The sequence below is a fragment of the Echinops telfairi genome, unplaced genomic scaffold (assembly GCF_000313985.2).
Source record: "Echinops telfairi isolate 266 unplaced genomic scaffold, ASM31398v2 ScPeMD7_7410;HRSCAF=8448, whole genome shotgun sequence".
In the NCBI taxonomy this organism is placed as follows: domain Eukaryota; kingdom Metazoa; phylum Chordata; class Mammalia; order Afrosoricida; family Tenrecidae; genus Echinops; species Echinops telfairi.
Window position 1 is genome coordinate 10,410,049 of NW_022111310.1, and position 15,335 is coordinate 10,425,383.

The following is a 15,335-nucleotide window of genomic DNA, read 5'->3' on the forward strand; positions in this document are numbered from 1 at the left end:
AGGACCAAGAGAGGAAAACATCAACAGTGTTGAAAATATAGGATTAATAGATCTGCTGATAATGAAATATAAACTGTGTATAAATCAAGAAGATCACAAATCACAAAATAGTATATGCACCTTTTAGGTAATGTATTATGGAAAAGATTTTTTTAAAGGTCTATTTTATATTTGTCAGATCATTAACTTTTTTTCACATCAGCTAAAGCATGAGGATGTGCTGCTAATAACTACATATTAATTAAGTATGTGGGTCCATATGGGTATATATACACGTATATACATAGAGAGAGAATTCAGTAGATAGATAGATAAAGCCATTTTCGCAAGTGAAGGTTTGTCCTTAGTGACGGTAAATGTAAATACATATTTCAAAATGTCCCACTATTTGCTATGTACTTTTCAAAGGAACCTGCATCTTTCCTCCACCATCCTGTGCTCCTCTGCCAGCGGTCCCTCCATCAGTGGGAATCATGGCCCAACTCTCCCAAGCTAGATCCCTGGAAATCTTCATTGACACCTTCTTCTTCATTTCCCTAAATCTAGTCAATCACCATTTTCTTTCTTTTTCCTTTTTTATTTTTATCATTCTATTGAGGGCTTGTGCAGCTCATCACAATCCATCCATCCATCCATTGTGTCAAGCACATTCGTACATATGTTGCCATCATCATTCTCACAACACTTTCTTTCTACTTGAGCCCTTGATATCAGCTTTTTTTCCCCTCCCTCCCTCAACCTCTCTCCCTCATGAAGTCTTGCTAATTTATTAAAAAAATTTTTTTCATGTCTTACACTGACTGATGTCTCCCTTCATGCACTTTTCTGTTGTCCATCTCCCAGGGAAGGGGTTATATTTAGATCATTGTGATCGGTTCCCCCTTTCTTCCCCCACCTTCTCCTTCTGCTCCTGGTATTGCTACTCTCATTGGTGGTCCTAGGGGTTTATGTGTCCTGGATTCCCTGTGTTTCTAGCTCTTATTTGTACCCATGTACACGCTCTGGTCTAGCCAGATTTGTAAGGTAGAATTGGGGTCATGATAGTCAGAGCGGAGGAAGCATTAAAGAACTAGAGGAACGTTGTACGTTTCATCGGTGCTATACTGCACCCTGACTAGCTCCTCTCTTCCTTGAGACCCTTCTGTAAGGGGATGTCTAATTGTCTACAGATGGGCTTTGGGTCTCCACTCCTCACTCCCCCCATTCACATCGATAACTGATTTTTTGTTCTGGGTCTTCGGTGCTTGAGATCTGATCCCACTGACACCTTGTGATCACACAGGCTGGCAATCACCATTTTCTCCTATCTCTGCCTTCCACGTGCCCTGGGCTGCCAGTCACCTCTTTTCTACCCTCCTATGACTGCCCTGATTTAAACTTGTATTTATTCCTGGTCTCCAAATTAAGATAATCCAGGTTAAAATGCCATCCCTACCAAAATCTGTCATTGTTTACCCTTATTTAATCAATTTTTTTGCATTAGTAAATCAGTTTCCCTCACTGCCATCCCATAGCAATCCCCTGTGGGTTTCGGAGACTGTCACTGTTCAGGGGAGTAGAAAGCCTAGTCTTTCTCCCACGGAGCTGCTGGTGGTTTCCAACTACTGACCATGTGGATCACACAACCACTACACTACCAGGGCTCCCACTAGTTGGGTATAGGGCCAGTGAAAGAGAGGAAGACCCCTGATGAGATGGATTGGCACGGTGACCGCAATAACAGACTCAAACATAGGGAAAGAAATTCCGATGATGGTGCAGGACCAAGCAGTTATTCAGTGTCACTATGAGTCAGAAATGACTTGATGTCCCTAAAACAACAACTGAAATGGTTACATTACTCCACATAGCCCATATCCTCCCTTCTCTAAGTCTCTCCACTCACGGGTCCTCCTTTCCACTGCCACCATCCCTGCAATCAGCATGCTGCAACTCATCCTTCAATTTAAGTGCAAATGGTGCTCTGGTGCGAATTCTACTCTGATCTCTGTGCATATAGGATAAAGTTGATTAAGCTCATCATCTGTGCCCCAGGACTTTTGTCTAGCCCCGTGGTCATAGGGCCTTATACTATATCAGAACACACTCCTCTAGCATCCAAGCAATACCTGTGCCACAAATACCGGCGAACACGTTTCTCTCACTGTATGGCTTTATGCATCACTTGCTTCTGTGGACTCAGAATAGCAAGCCCTCACTTAGTGAGAGCGCAGAAACCAAAATGAAACCCACTGCTTTCGAATCGATTCCAACTCAGCCACCGTTTATAGGATTTCTGAAGCTGTAAATCTTTACAGGAGCAGACAGCTTCATGGTCCTCCCTCAGAGTAGTTGGGGGTTTGGAACCACTGACCTTGCATTCAGTATTCAAATGCTTGTTCTATATGCCAACAGGAAACGGTTTCTAGGCTAACTATATTTTTAGCAACTTTTGTGACTATGTGTGTTTGTATGAGTGTTTTTCCAGGAAACCTTCTGAGTTAGTTAGTTTCTTGTGCCAACCTGGCCAATAAACACATGTGGGTGAGCCTCACATTTCTAGTTCTTGGGTCTTTTGTTTTGTGATGATCGGACCAGGATGCAGCTGCCTTAGCCAGTTCCCTGCTTCAGCTGGCAAGGCTCACTTCTTGCAGGACATCCCTGAGGAGAAACCACATGGACCCACCCGGATGCAGCCCTGGGTGCTGCAGCAGCTGTGTGGAGACCCCTGCCAGCACTGAGATGCTTACATATTCACTGACTCGGCTTTCCTCCTGCAGTTGGCGTCACTGCGTGTGTTTTGTGAGATGGCGGAGGACTTTGTGGATTGGTGTCGGACATATGGGTTATGTTGGACTTGCAGGCTTGGGCAACACTGGGTTGGGATGTTTTCTTGATGTGCACTTAACCTTTATATAAAATTCTCTCTTATACATATGAGTTTCTGTGGATTTGTTTCTCTAATGTACCCAGACTAACACACCTTCCAATATCTCAAGCTACACTACGAGAAAGCTTCTGACTTTACATCCCAAAGATTTTGGAAATTCGCCATGCATTCCAGAATGAGAAATCCAAAGTTTCCTTCTAAGGACAACAATCTGCATAGAAAATAAGCTGCAGAGTCCAAAGAGAATGGGCAGGTGCTTGAACAACCTTATGACTCACTCCCACGTCTGCTCATTTTCAGGTTTGTGATGTTGCTCAAGTTTCCCAACTTTTCTGAGTTTCAGCTTTGTCTTCTGTTGAATAAAAACAATTGTTGCTGTTAGGTGCCATCAAGTTGGTTCCAACCCATAGCGACCCTGTGCACAGCAGAAGGAAACACTGCCTGGTCCTGCACAAGCCTCACAATTGTTCCTATGCCTGAGCCCATTTTTTCCAGCCACTATTGTCAATTCATCTCATTGAGAGCCTTCTTTTTTACTGCCCCTCCACCTTTCTACACATGCCACCCATCTCCAGGGTTTGGTCTCTCCTTACAACATGTCCATAGTGGTAAGAGGAGGCCTCACCATCCTTGCCACTAAGGACCACTCTGGCTGTACTTCTTCCAGGATCGGTTTATCTGTTTAGCAGTCCAGGATCTTCTCCAGCACCAAATTAGTTGCATTGATTCTTCTATAGTCATCCTTATGCAATGTCTCATTTTCACAGACATCTGATGCAATTCAATGTTGGCGTGGGTTAAGATGCACCTTCGTCCTCAAAGTACAGTCCTTGATTTTCAATATTCCGCAGAAGTCTCGTGCAGCTGATTTTTGCCAAATACAACGTGTCTTTTGATCTATCGACTGCTGCTTCCAGGACCATGGATTGTGGATCTAAGCAGCACAAAATCCTTGACAACCTCAACCCTTCATTTTATCATGATGTTGCCTATTGGTTCCTTGTCAGGATTTTCATCTTCTCAGCAAGACAAGTAAGGTTGTTTTGAAGATTCAAGGAGATACTAGATGGGGGCTTCAAAATATTCAGGGGGAAATGGGATGAAAAGATCATGAAATTTCTCCACAAATTTGTGAAGCCCCTTTGTGTTCAATGTTTAGTACATAGTAAAAATTCATGAAATGATCAGTATTGCAATTGTCTTCATTGTTGTCATTCTTTCAGTTCAATGAATTCAGCGTGATAAGATTTGCCAAAGTAAAGGAGCAAGCATCATAAAGCAGAGGATGTGGCTAAATTCATAGAAGAGCTTCTAGAAAGTTAAATGAAGTCACACAAGAGCCCATGTTCCTTCAACCCTGATTTGACTGCTGTCCCAGAAAGATGCTGGGCTTTACAAACTATTTTATTATTATTATTATTATGCATATAAGAATTTATTTTGCATTGCTTAACATATTGCACAAGTACAGTTATGTCACTTCTTTTGTTGCTTTGCTTTTTAAGACCTAAAGTCATTCTGTTTCATTCATATGGTTAAGATCCATTACAAACATTATTTATTTTAGACGCTTGGATTGTCCCTGATTAGGCTTCTGTATCCTTTGGATTTGCATATTTTGTTGTGGCTCAGATGAAAAACAGAGCAAGCTCATTTTTCCATTTAGCAGTTTGCAACACTTAGTTCCGTGACATTGTTTGCAGCCCTCCCACTGTCATCACTCTCCCAATTCCCACCTGGTGTAGTGGTGATGCACAAGGCTGCCACCCACAGTTCAAAACCACCAGCCACTCCTTGGAGGAAGATGGGGCTTTCTATTGTTGTGGCATCACCTTGATGGCAGTGAGCTGGGGTCTTTGGTTTGGTTCCCCTTTTCATATACCACCACCACCACCCTTTTTTCCCCTGCTCCTTCCTGCCTCCTTAATTGTACTTATGGGCAAATATTATCCCATTGGTCTCATATAGTTGACTGCTCTCAGGAATATATTCCTCTAGGATGTTATAGACCTGTCTTTCATGACTGGAAGAGGATTTCTGCAAGGGGCTTTGCTCAGAGGTGTCTGTGGACCATAGTCTTGGGGGTTCCATCAGTCTCTATGAGACCGATAACTCCTCCTTTTGTGTGAGTGTGAATTGGGTTCTACCTTTTGCTCACACTTGATCCAGTAGTTTCTCTAGTGGTCCCAGTCAGAACAGCTGGTAGTGGTACCCAGGCACCATCTGCTTCTTCTGCTGGGGTGGGGGTGGGGTTGCTGTCCTGTGGACTAACTTTGGGTTTATTTGTTCTTCTTTGTGTTGGACAGAAAGAGCCCGATAGTTATAACTTATATGGCCACTCACAAGCTTTGAAGACCCCAGTCCCTATTCATCAAAGTAGGGGATAGAACATTGCCTTTATGGACTGAGATGTAATTGATCTGGAAGTCCCTCAAGACTATAATCCTTAGACCTCAGGCACAGTATCTCAGTTTCCAGGGCTGTATGATTATAGCTAAGAGATTTTCATGATTGTGCCCCTATGCATATTATTATATACATGGGTATATTTACATCATGTAATGATCTGCTGTCAATTCTATACATGCATGTGGGTAGACTCCTATATCGCCTTCCACTCCTGTTCAGTTTACATAGCTACCTATATATCTACTCGCACCCTCTGTTGTTAGTTGTAGGATTGCATGTTTCGTAGGGCTTACTGTTGTTGCCTGTTACTCTAGTGTACCTCTCTGTGTAAAAGTGTTTATTCTGTGGCCAAATGAGCATACACACACATGCACGTGTGCATGAGCATGCACACACACACACAAACACACACACACACACACACACACACACACACACACGCAGTCCTTGCTTCCTGCGGAGATATAACCTGGAAACAGGGCTGGCCCAGAACAGAGAGCCAAGGCCAACCCATGTATCACTACCCAGAAGACAGCATTCCATGGAGAAAAAGAACCTCACAGTCCCTGAACAAAGAGGATCATAAATTCCGATTAGCCAAGGAAGCTCTGAGTCTAAACACCAGCCTGGCTCAGCCCCTGTGAGTGGGGACGTATTGTCTGAAAGGTCATCCTGGAGACACTGAACAAAAGGCCCTCCAGCAGCTGGGTCTCTTAATTTGAGGAAACACTGAAGCCTTTAAAGAAGCCAGAGGCAGAGCTGGAGGGGTGGGAAAGTGGAGCAGGCCTCTGCGTTCAGGGAGATTGAATAGAGCGGGACACACAAACCCCCTCGGAGGCTCCAGAGCCACAGCCATCCCTCCTCTGGGACAGCCTGAGGCCTTCTGGACACAGCTCCCATCACTCGGCTAGGGCCTCGGTGGCCCCTTTTGGCACTGTTATAAAACAGAATGGCTCTGAGCTAGCGATCAGCGCTCTAACACCACAAGCCCCAGCGGGCTTCAGAGTAGCAGCCTGCCATGCATCCCCTGTCCACCCTTCTTCAGACTGCAGGCTGCTGACAGAGCTGAGTCTGTCTCCAGAAAACTCCAGAGGAGCCCTCAGGAGTCTAAGGCCAGGCTCTTTGCTTGGTCTGGTCGTCTTGTCACAGGCCTAGACTTGGTGAGATGGAGAGCTTTGCGGGAGGGCCAGGTGGCAGGAGGAAGAGGCCTGCTGGCCTGGAGCCCTTCCCTGCTCTCAGTCCCGCTTCGGTCTGGAAATGGAGGGCTGGAGGATGCAAGGGTCATCTTACCTACTGAAAGAACTGAGAACCTGACGTCTTCTGCAAAGAAGTCACTCGAAGGGGAAGCCAATTCCCATTTGCTCAACTCAGACTCATAGCACGTGACTTCCTGTGTGTCCACTCTGCTCCTTACACTTTCCGATTGGAAGTAGATTCTCCAACGCACTTCCTTCTGGCTGGACTCTCACCTTCCACCTTCCAGTATGACAGCTGAGTGTATTGACCACTTTCATCAACCAGGGACTCCACTTAGAGGGTACAACTGAGTCAAATTCCCAAGTTCCTAAAAGAGTGAAGCACTAGAACCACGTTATCTATGGAGTCAAGAACAACGCTACTAAGAGAAAGGAAGGGGATGACATTGCGGTCTAAGTGCTCAATACAAAGTTCCTTCCAAACTTAAATCTTGACAAAAACGTTGTGACTGATATTGGTGTCCTGTTGTAGACAAAAGAAAACCATGGTTTAGAAATATTTAATAACCCACCACACTGTTAGTCAAAAGCTGAACTTAGATCTGGGTGCTACTAAAATCTCCACTACACTTAAAAATAGGTCATCCCCAAGAGGATTCTGAATACAGAAGACACCACAGAACTGTGCTCCATGAGATTTCCAGTGGATGAATTTTGGGAACCAGATCCCCAGCGGGAGCCCTGGTGGCCCAGTGGTATAAATGTTGGCCTGCCAACTGCACGAGGAGCCATTCAAACCCACCAGCCACTCAACAGAAGAAAGGAGAGGCTGTATCTGCTCTTGTAACCATGCCGTTTTGGAAATCTGGTGGATTAGTTCAACTCTGCCCTAGAGTTTTTATCAACTAGAATCAACTTGGCGAGGGTGGGTGGAGTTTGCTTTTGGACCGGAATCTCCAATCTTCCAGCAGCAGCTGATTGGCTAACCACAACCTCTGAATCAGGCATTTCCCATACAATCGCCTCCTTCCTCGTGGAAATCTATTCCAATGTCTGTATGTAAGGCTCAGAAAAGTGAAGTAGTTACTCTGTTAGTGAGTTAGAGAGCCGGGCGTAAAAGGCATTTCTGGCTGACACCAAAGCTGACATTCTTTGTGTCTGTTGGTGGTGTTCGGTTCCAGCCAGCCCGCTGAAGCGTACAGTGACCCTTGCTTGGCACAGCAGAATGAAACAGGCCCGGTTCTGCCCATCCTCACAAGCATTTCTATAGCGAACCCATTGTTGTAGCCGCGGTGTCAATCCATCTCCTTTTTGTTGACCCGTACCACATATATCTTTCGGTAAAATAAAATCATCCGTGGCTTCTTACCGTTCAGCAAGCAACATTTCCCCCCATCAATCGTGTAGCTTAAGCCCTCTTAAGAGTAGTTGAGAATTTGTGCTGCCCCCGTGCCCCAGAAGTCACAACAGACTTCAGAATGAGGTGAGGTGAAACAAAACAGACACATCTCCCAGACCAGAAAAAACGGTGGTCTGGATCGCACAGACCTGATGACTTTTATGGAGAATATTTGAATCTCATTTGGGGGAGGGGGAGAGAAAACGTGGCTGGAGGAAATAGCAATATGTACATGGATTTGTATGTGTTTAGTTCCTATGCTGGCAAATGGTTCTAGCTTTTATTTTATTGTTGGTGAGATAAGGCCCAGGGGGCTTGAGCAATAAAAATAGTCAATCATTTCTGTAGAAAAGTTGGTTGTCTTTACCCAAAACAATAAACCTAGGTCTCCCTTCCACAATTCATGTTATCTCTTTACCCAGACTTAAATCCTACAAGGATGTTTGTGTGCGGATAAGTTATATTTCAAAGTAATCAAAGAGCTCTCTTACACTCTTGGAGAAAAGGTTGCTAGTAACAGGAACATGAAATGTAGAAAGTGAGAGGAATGGAAATGACCTTGGATATCGCTTGTCTTTTCATTATTTGAATCAAAATGACACAAAGTCCACTTTATGGGTTGCTCATGCCAAATGAGTAGGATTCAGTGAAGTTACAAAATCTTCAAAGAGATCTCTCGATGCGTTCAAGTACAAGCCAAAGGTGGGAAGTCATCTCCCAGGAGCAGTATCCTTCATAGGACAAGACTGTAAACAAGATGCATTTGAACAAAGGGAGAAAGCCTTCGACTGCAAGATTTCTGGTTCTAAAGTTAGGCATAGTAGATGACCTCAAAAGTCTCCTTTCACAAACTCCTCCCAAAGATAGGTAAAATATAACAGCCAAACTTTTAGGTGCACAAGAAGAAAAACTTCACAAATGTCAGACATTATAAATGAAGATAGTCTCACAGGCGAGGTTGTGAGCAAGGGTGCTGAGTTGTAGTTGCCCAGAGGTGGTGGAGGGACCACTCCCAGTAACCTCATCACTTGGACTTGTAGGTTATTTTCTGAATTTGTATTTTGAAATCATCGTAGATATGCAAAAGGTAATATAAAGGGATGCATTTACCCTTCACCGATATGCCATCAAATGTTCATATCTTCCATAATCATAATAAATTATGAAAATCAGAATGAACATTGGTACAATGCTGTCAAGTACATTATAAATCTAGGAGGTTTTAGCTTTTGAAAAATGACATTTTATTTGTTGTTGAAAATATACATACTACAACACACAATTCATATAATTCAGTGACATTTATAACATCCTCGAATTAGAAAACCATTCTCACTCTCTTTTTCCATATCCTTCTTTCCTCATTAATATAAACTTACCCCCCACCCCCACCCCACCCAAGCTTTAGCTGGCTAACCTCTCAAGTTGCTATTGTTAGTTTGATCTCAAACAGATAAGTCCTTAAAAAGAATACAATGCTCAAGGCAGACATTCTTTTCTAATTAAGCTGAGCTATTGTTTGGTTTTTATAAAAGACTTAAAGGAATATTTTGGGTTTAAAGGTTAAGGTTTAAGTAATTTCTCCGAGCAATAGTTTGGGTAGTTCACTCATCTTTAGTGGCTCCTGAAAGACTGGATTACATGAGAATTTGAAAATCTGTTCCACACCCCCTCTTTGGATCAGGATTCAAGGAAGCTTAGTTTTAATGTCCCTGTTGTGACAGGAGATGAGGACTTGTATTCACGCAAGTCAAAAAGAGCCTTCAGAACTAAAGGATTCACCTAAAGTCAGGATCCACTAAGAGTGGCCTGCACTATGGAAGAGCAAACTAGGAAAAACAAAAACAAAAACAAAAACAAAAACCTGTTTACCTGCAAAGAGAGAGGACAAGAAAGCTTTCTCTCTCCACTTAGAAAATAATCTTCTATCACATGTAGACTTTGGGCTCTAGTTTATTCTCCCACATGATTCTGGATCCCCTGAGCTCAAAAAATTACACAGAATGAACTATAAACTTCTAAATTTTTGAGAACAGCTGTAAGGAGTAAATACAAGGTCATCTCTGATGGGTAATTACTCTAATTTGAAACGTTATCTCAACGACTAAAGTCCAACTGAAAATGAACTGTAAATTCAGAAGTAAGTGCATAACCAGATTGATCGCTCGCTGGTGATGCTTAGCAGAAATGAAAACAGTAGAAGTAAACCCTAAATATCTGTGATAATTAGTGTTTTGGAGAGACTATGATGGAGCCCTGGTGGTTACACATTATTCTGCTAACCTCTGGGTCAGCTGTTTGAAACTACCAGCCAACTCCACGGGAAAGAGATGAGGCTTTCTTCTCCCTTAAAGAGTGACAGCTTCCGAAAGAGACGGGCAGTTCTACCTTGTCCATTGGCGTCACTACGACTGAGAATTGGCTCCGTGGCAGGGGGGAGACTACAAATCAAACCCATTTAAGCAGTTTCAAGGAATTTAGTAGCATTTAAGTGTGCTTTAAAACACTAAAAAAATGTTATTTTTAAGAGAATGAGCTAAATTTTAAAAGTGAAAAATATACAGACAATAATTTTTTTAAAAAATTTTAACTGACGTGAGATTTGGTGAGCCGATTGATAGATACGAGGGCATCCAGTGATGCTCTCTGATGCAGTAGAAAGAGGCAGTTACATCTGCCTGGGCAGAATTTCTCAGAATGAGTGTCACATTAGTTTAAAACAAATGAGAATTAGAATTTATAAAATACTTATTATGTTCAAGGCACTGTAATAAGGATAGTATGCAATTTGTACAGTAACTCTATCAGATGGAAATAACTGCAGATTACACCGGTGAGTAAGCTGAAATTCAGGAAGAAAATAGCATCCGCCATATTGCATCCGTAATTGAAAGAACTGGGATTCAAACCCAAGTCTACCTCAACCCAAAACCCATCAGCTGTTTGTCTTCCTGATCGGATTTGAACCCGCTCTTCCTCAGCTGTGTAGACTACATTGCTTGATCATGGGAGGGGCTTGTGCTGGGGCGCGTGGTAGGTTTTGCACATCCTGGAAATGGGCTATTGCCTTTTCAGAAGACAGTTTTATAGCTCTTTCTCCACTTGCTATCGCAGAGCGTGAACTATAGCTCAAACTGTAGGCCAGGGGGATTGGCTAAGACGTTTGAGGTTAGGCAGGCATCTGATCTCAAAAGAGGGAATGAGCCAGTCCAGAAGTCCTCTAAGTCCGATGGCTCAGGCAGATATTGCTGAGCAGAGGCGGTCATGGAAAATCTAAACGTCAGAAAAATGCTGGGCGATTGGGTTGGCTTTGAAAACAAGACCAGCAAAAGTCCAGAATTTAGTAGTTCAGCTGGTTCGAGAGGTCAATATTCTCAAGAAGCACTGCTGAACAGAATGTGGATCGAGATTAAGAGTTAACTTTCTCTGTGGTTTTGTTTTTTAAGCTCTCACATTTCCAAGCCGGTGGCCTGAGATCTCTGAAGAAGCTTGAGGAGTAAGAGGAGATTTGTTTCTAACTGGAGAAGAGTCCGAGGCTATAAAATCACCAACCACTTGGCTCCGTGTGCCCCAGTCACTATGCATCTCCAGAAGGTGCTAATCCTCTATTAACACCTCATTCCAAGTCATTTTACTTAGATCCACAATAGCCGCCATGACAGCAGCAATCAAAAGACTCCTGCATTAGGCAAATCTGCTACAAAGGACCTCTTTAAAGTGTTAAAACAAACCAACAACAGAGATGTCACTCAGAGGAGTAAGGTGTGCCTGGACCAAGCCATGGTCCTTTCATTTGCCTCAAATGCATGAAAAAGCTTGATCATGAAGACGGAATTGATGCAATTGAATTCTGGTGTTTGTGAGGAAACTTAAACATACCATGGACCGCCAGAGGAAGGAACAGATGTTTTGTGGGTTATCAGAAGGCACCAGTTCCTGGAGAAGAGCCTCCTGCTAGGTAAAGTAGGGCGTCGGAAGAGAAGAGAGAGCTGGACTGGCACCGTGGTAGGAACAACGAGTTCAAACACAGAAGCCATACTCGGGACCAGGCAATGTTTCCTTCTGTCCCCCGCTGAGTCAGAGCTGACTGGAGGGTGACTACCAGCAACACCACCACCAGTGACCTCCTTACTGCAGTTGTTGTCGAAAGACCAAGGCTTACTAGAAGCATTTCTAGGAATAGGTGTTTCATGGTCCATGATTAGCTTCTCAGGAAACAATATAAACAATTATAATTCTATGAAATCAATACACACACACCAAACCACCAAACAAATCTTCTGGTGTCTTGTTGATGCTGACTCACAGTGGCCTTCTACAACCCTACGGGGCAAAGCAGAGCTGCCTCGCAACGTCCCCACGGCTGGACATCTTTACAGGAGCTGTTTGCCATGTTTCTCCCAAAGAGCGGCTGGTGGATTTGAATCGCTGACATTCTGGTGAGCAGAGTGCCCACTGTGCCACCAAAACCTACCCCCCCAGGGCAGTCTGACTGAGAATGCCCTGATAGCATAAAAGAAAACTGTTCCTTAGCGGTTTTGAAACGGTACCTCTTCAGAGGAGCACACAGCTGCATCTTTATCCTGAGGAACACGGGTTTGAAGGTCCAGCCTTGCAAGTGAGCAGCTGACTGCTTAACTCAGGACTCTATAAGGGCTCCTTACGGCACCACCAGTTCTCCTCCAATAGAAATAAGGAAACTGCGAAAAGACGAAGCAGCACCAGGCACATGAATACAAGTAAAAGCTAAGGAACCATAGTGAGACGCTTTCATGACATTTGGATAGGTTCTTGGATGATTAGAAAGGATGTTTTGTTTGTTTGCTTGCTTTACTGGGATCAGCAATCAGGCTTTTAAACATCCTTCCTCTCAATGAGTTCTTATCAGCCTCTGGAGTTGACACTCTGAGGCCAAATTTATGGAAAGGGAAACTGAGCCAAGAGTGGTTCTTAGGAGTTGCGTAAGCTCAAAATAACTTACACATGATTTGCCAGCTTTCAAACGGAAGGTTCTCAGACTCCGGACTCTGCGCTTTCCATGGTCCTTTGATATCACATTGGTAGCTGGTTTCTAAGTGTACTTGTAGACATAGTGTTGTAAGTGACTGTCACAATGTGAAGTTTACCAAGGATCAACTTCAGGAACTACCAGCACTTATGCCCCAAATACTCATCACACAAGTGTGGGAGAAGGGCCCACGCAACTCATTGCAGAAAAAAAATGACTCAAGGCTTGAGGGTAACACAAAGACCAGCAAAAATCAATACATGCCGCCTGGCCACAGACACACACACTGCAGCCGACTGATGCTGCACTAGGTAGACCAGCAATTTCAGGAATATCTGACTCCATTTTGGCACCCACGTGTTATGTGGAAGAAATAAGATGGAGCATGGATAAATAAGATGGTGAAGTGTCTATTGCGTAAAAAAGTAATGACAAAAAAAAAAACATGGGGGGACATAGAATTTGAGGTATTCCCATCCCCAGGCAATTGCAGTCCTTCTTTAGAAAGAAGGGAATTTATTTCCTGTGATATTATAGTGTGTATGATCCTGGGCTTTGCCACCGTCCCTGTCTGAGTTCGATTTTTACCGTCTATACAACACTGGTTAAGTTACCTAACCTTTCAGTGTTTCATTGTTTGCTTCAACCCAAGTGGAATAGCAAAGGGCCCTTGATGGGAACATTTTGAAGATCAAATGAGCTAATAAGTTCAAGGATTCAACACAAGTGATTACGTGGTTGGAGTGACTCAGAGAAGGTGCGTGGTCATTCCATACAAGGGAATGTTAACTTTCCTTACAGAGCTCAAGAATTGGAGCTGGAAATAGAGACCTGCCCTCTGATCCAGCAACTGTGCTCCTGGGTCTTTACTCAGATGAAGTGAACACGGAAAGACCTGACAATAAATATTGTATTCCTAAGGGTCAAAACTGGAGCAACCAATATCCTTTAATAGGTGAATGGATAAATATACTGTGTATAGCCATACAGTGGGTAGTGTTCGGTAATGAAATAAAATGAGCGATCAAGCCACACACTCTGTTGTTAGGTGCCATCTAGGTGGTTCCAACCCAGAGCGACCCTATGCACAACAGAAAGAAGACACTGCCTGGTCCTGCCCCAGCCTCCCAATCGAGCCTATTGTTTCACCCATCGCACTGAGGCCCTGCTCTTTTTTGCTGCCCCTCCACTTTATCAAACATGAGGTTATAAGTGCATATTGCTAAGTGAAGTCAGCCAGTCTGAAAAAGCTATGTACTGTATAGTTCCGACGTTTTAAAGTTCTAGAAAAAGGAAAATTATCAAGATAGTGGCTAGGGCCTGATGCCAGGGGCTTAAGTGGAGAGGAAATGTTTTGAGAATGATGAGGGCAATGAATGTACAAATGTGCTTTACCCAATTGATATATGTATGGATTGTGATAAGAGTTGTATGAGCTTGTGTTCACTTCGGCAGCACATATACTAAAATTGGAATGATACAGAGAAGATTAGCATGGCCCCTGCGCAAGGATGACATGCAAATTCGTGAAGCGTTCCATATTTAAAAAAAAAAAAAAAGAGTTGTATGAGCCCCTAATAAAACGATTTAAAAAACAGCCATTGAAACCTGTTCTGAACACGGTTCTGCTGTTGACATTTGTAGGGTGGCCTGAGTCAGAATTGTAGTGATGGCAACTGTCTATTAGGTTTTCTGTACTCAAAAGAACTCCACATTCAAGTTGTTTCCAACTCACAATGACTTGGTTGAACAGAGTAGAACTGCCCCTGGGGGGTTTTGAGATTGTAAATCTTTGCAGGAGTAGAAAGCAGCTGGTCCTTTTGAATGTCTTTCCTTGTGATTAGCAGCTCAAGGCACAGCAAAAAGATCATTGATGACCAGGGATTTGGAACAGAGGGTGAATAGGCGGAGCCCTGGGGTACTCAGGGGAGGGAAGCTATTCTGTATGATAGTGTAGTGTTGAACACATGATGTTATGAATTTGTCGAAACCCATAGGACTTTCTAACCCCAAAAATAAATCCTGATGTAAGTTATGGGCTCGAGTTAATAAGGATGTGTCAATATCCTAGCAAATCTGCCACGTGAATACAAGATGTGAATAATAGGAACAACAGTGTGCAGATGGAAAATGTGTATATGGGAACGCTCTGTACTCTCTGTACAATTTTTCTGTAAACCTAAAAGTACTCTAAAAAGATAACACCTACTTAAAAAAGAGAGGAGACACGGTGACAATGTGATGGGGTTATTTATCAAACATCATGATGCTGTGAGCGCAGAGACAACAGAGGGCCCCAGTCCTGCTGGTGGCTCGGCAGAAGCAATAGTAATTAAGAAAACAAGGTCCTTATAGCAGGCGGTCGCTACTGACCTTAAAGAGGTTGGCATCATGGATGCGATGAAGGGCAGCCGTCACGCTGCAGCAACTTGAAGAGTGACTAGGAATTGGGGC

General features: G+C 43.4%; 1 non-coding gene across 1 annotated transcript; it reads left to right on the forward strand.

Moving 5' to 3' along the window:
• The first annotated feature begins 14,320 nt into the window (after nucleotides 1-14,320).
• LOC115871896 lies at nucleotides 14,321-14,427 on the forward strand. The gene has a single exon (XR_004047536.1). It is a non-coding gene; the product is annotated as a U6 spliceosomal RNA (small nuclear RNA).
• The last annotated feature ends 908 nt before the right edge of the window (nucleotides 14,428-15,335 follow it).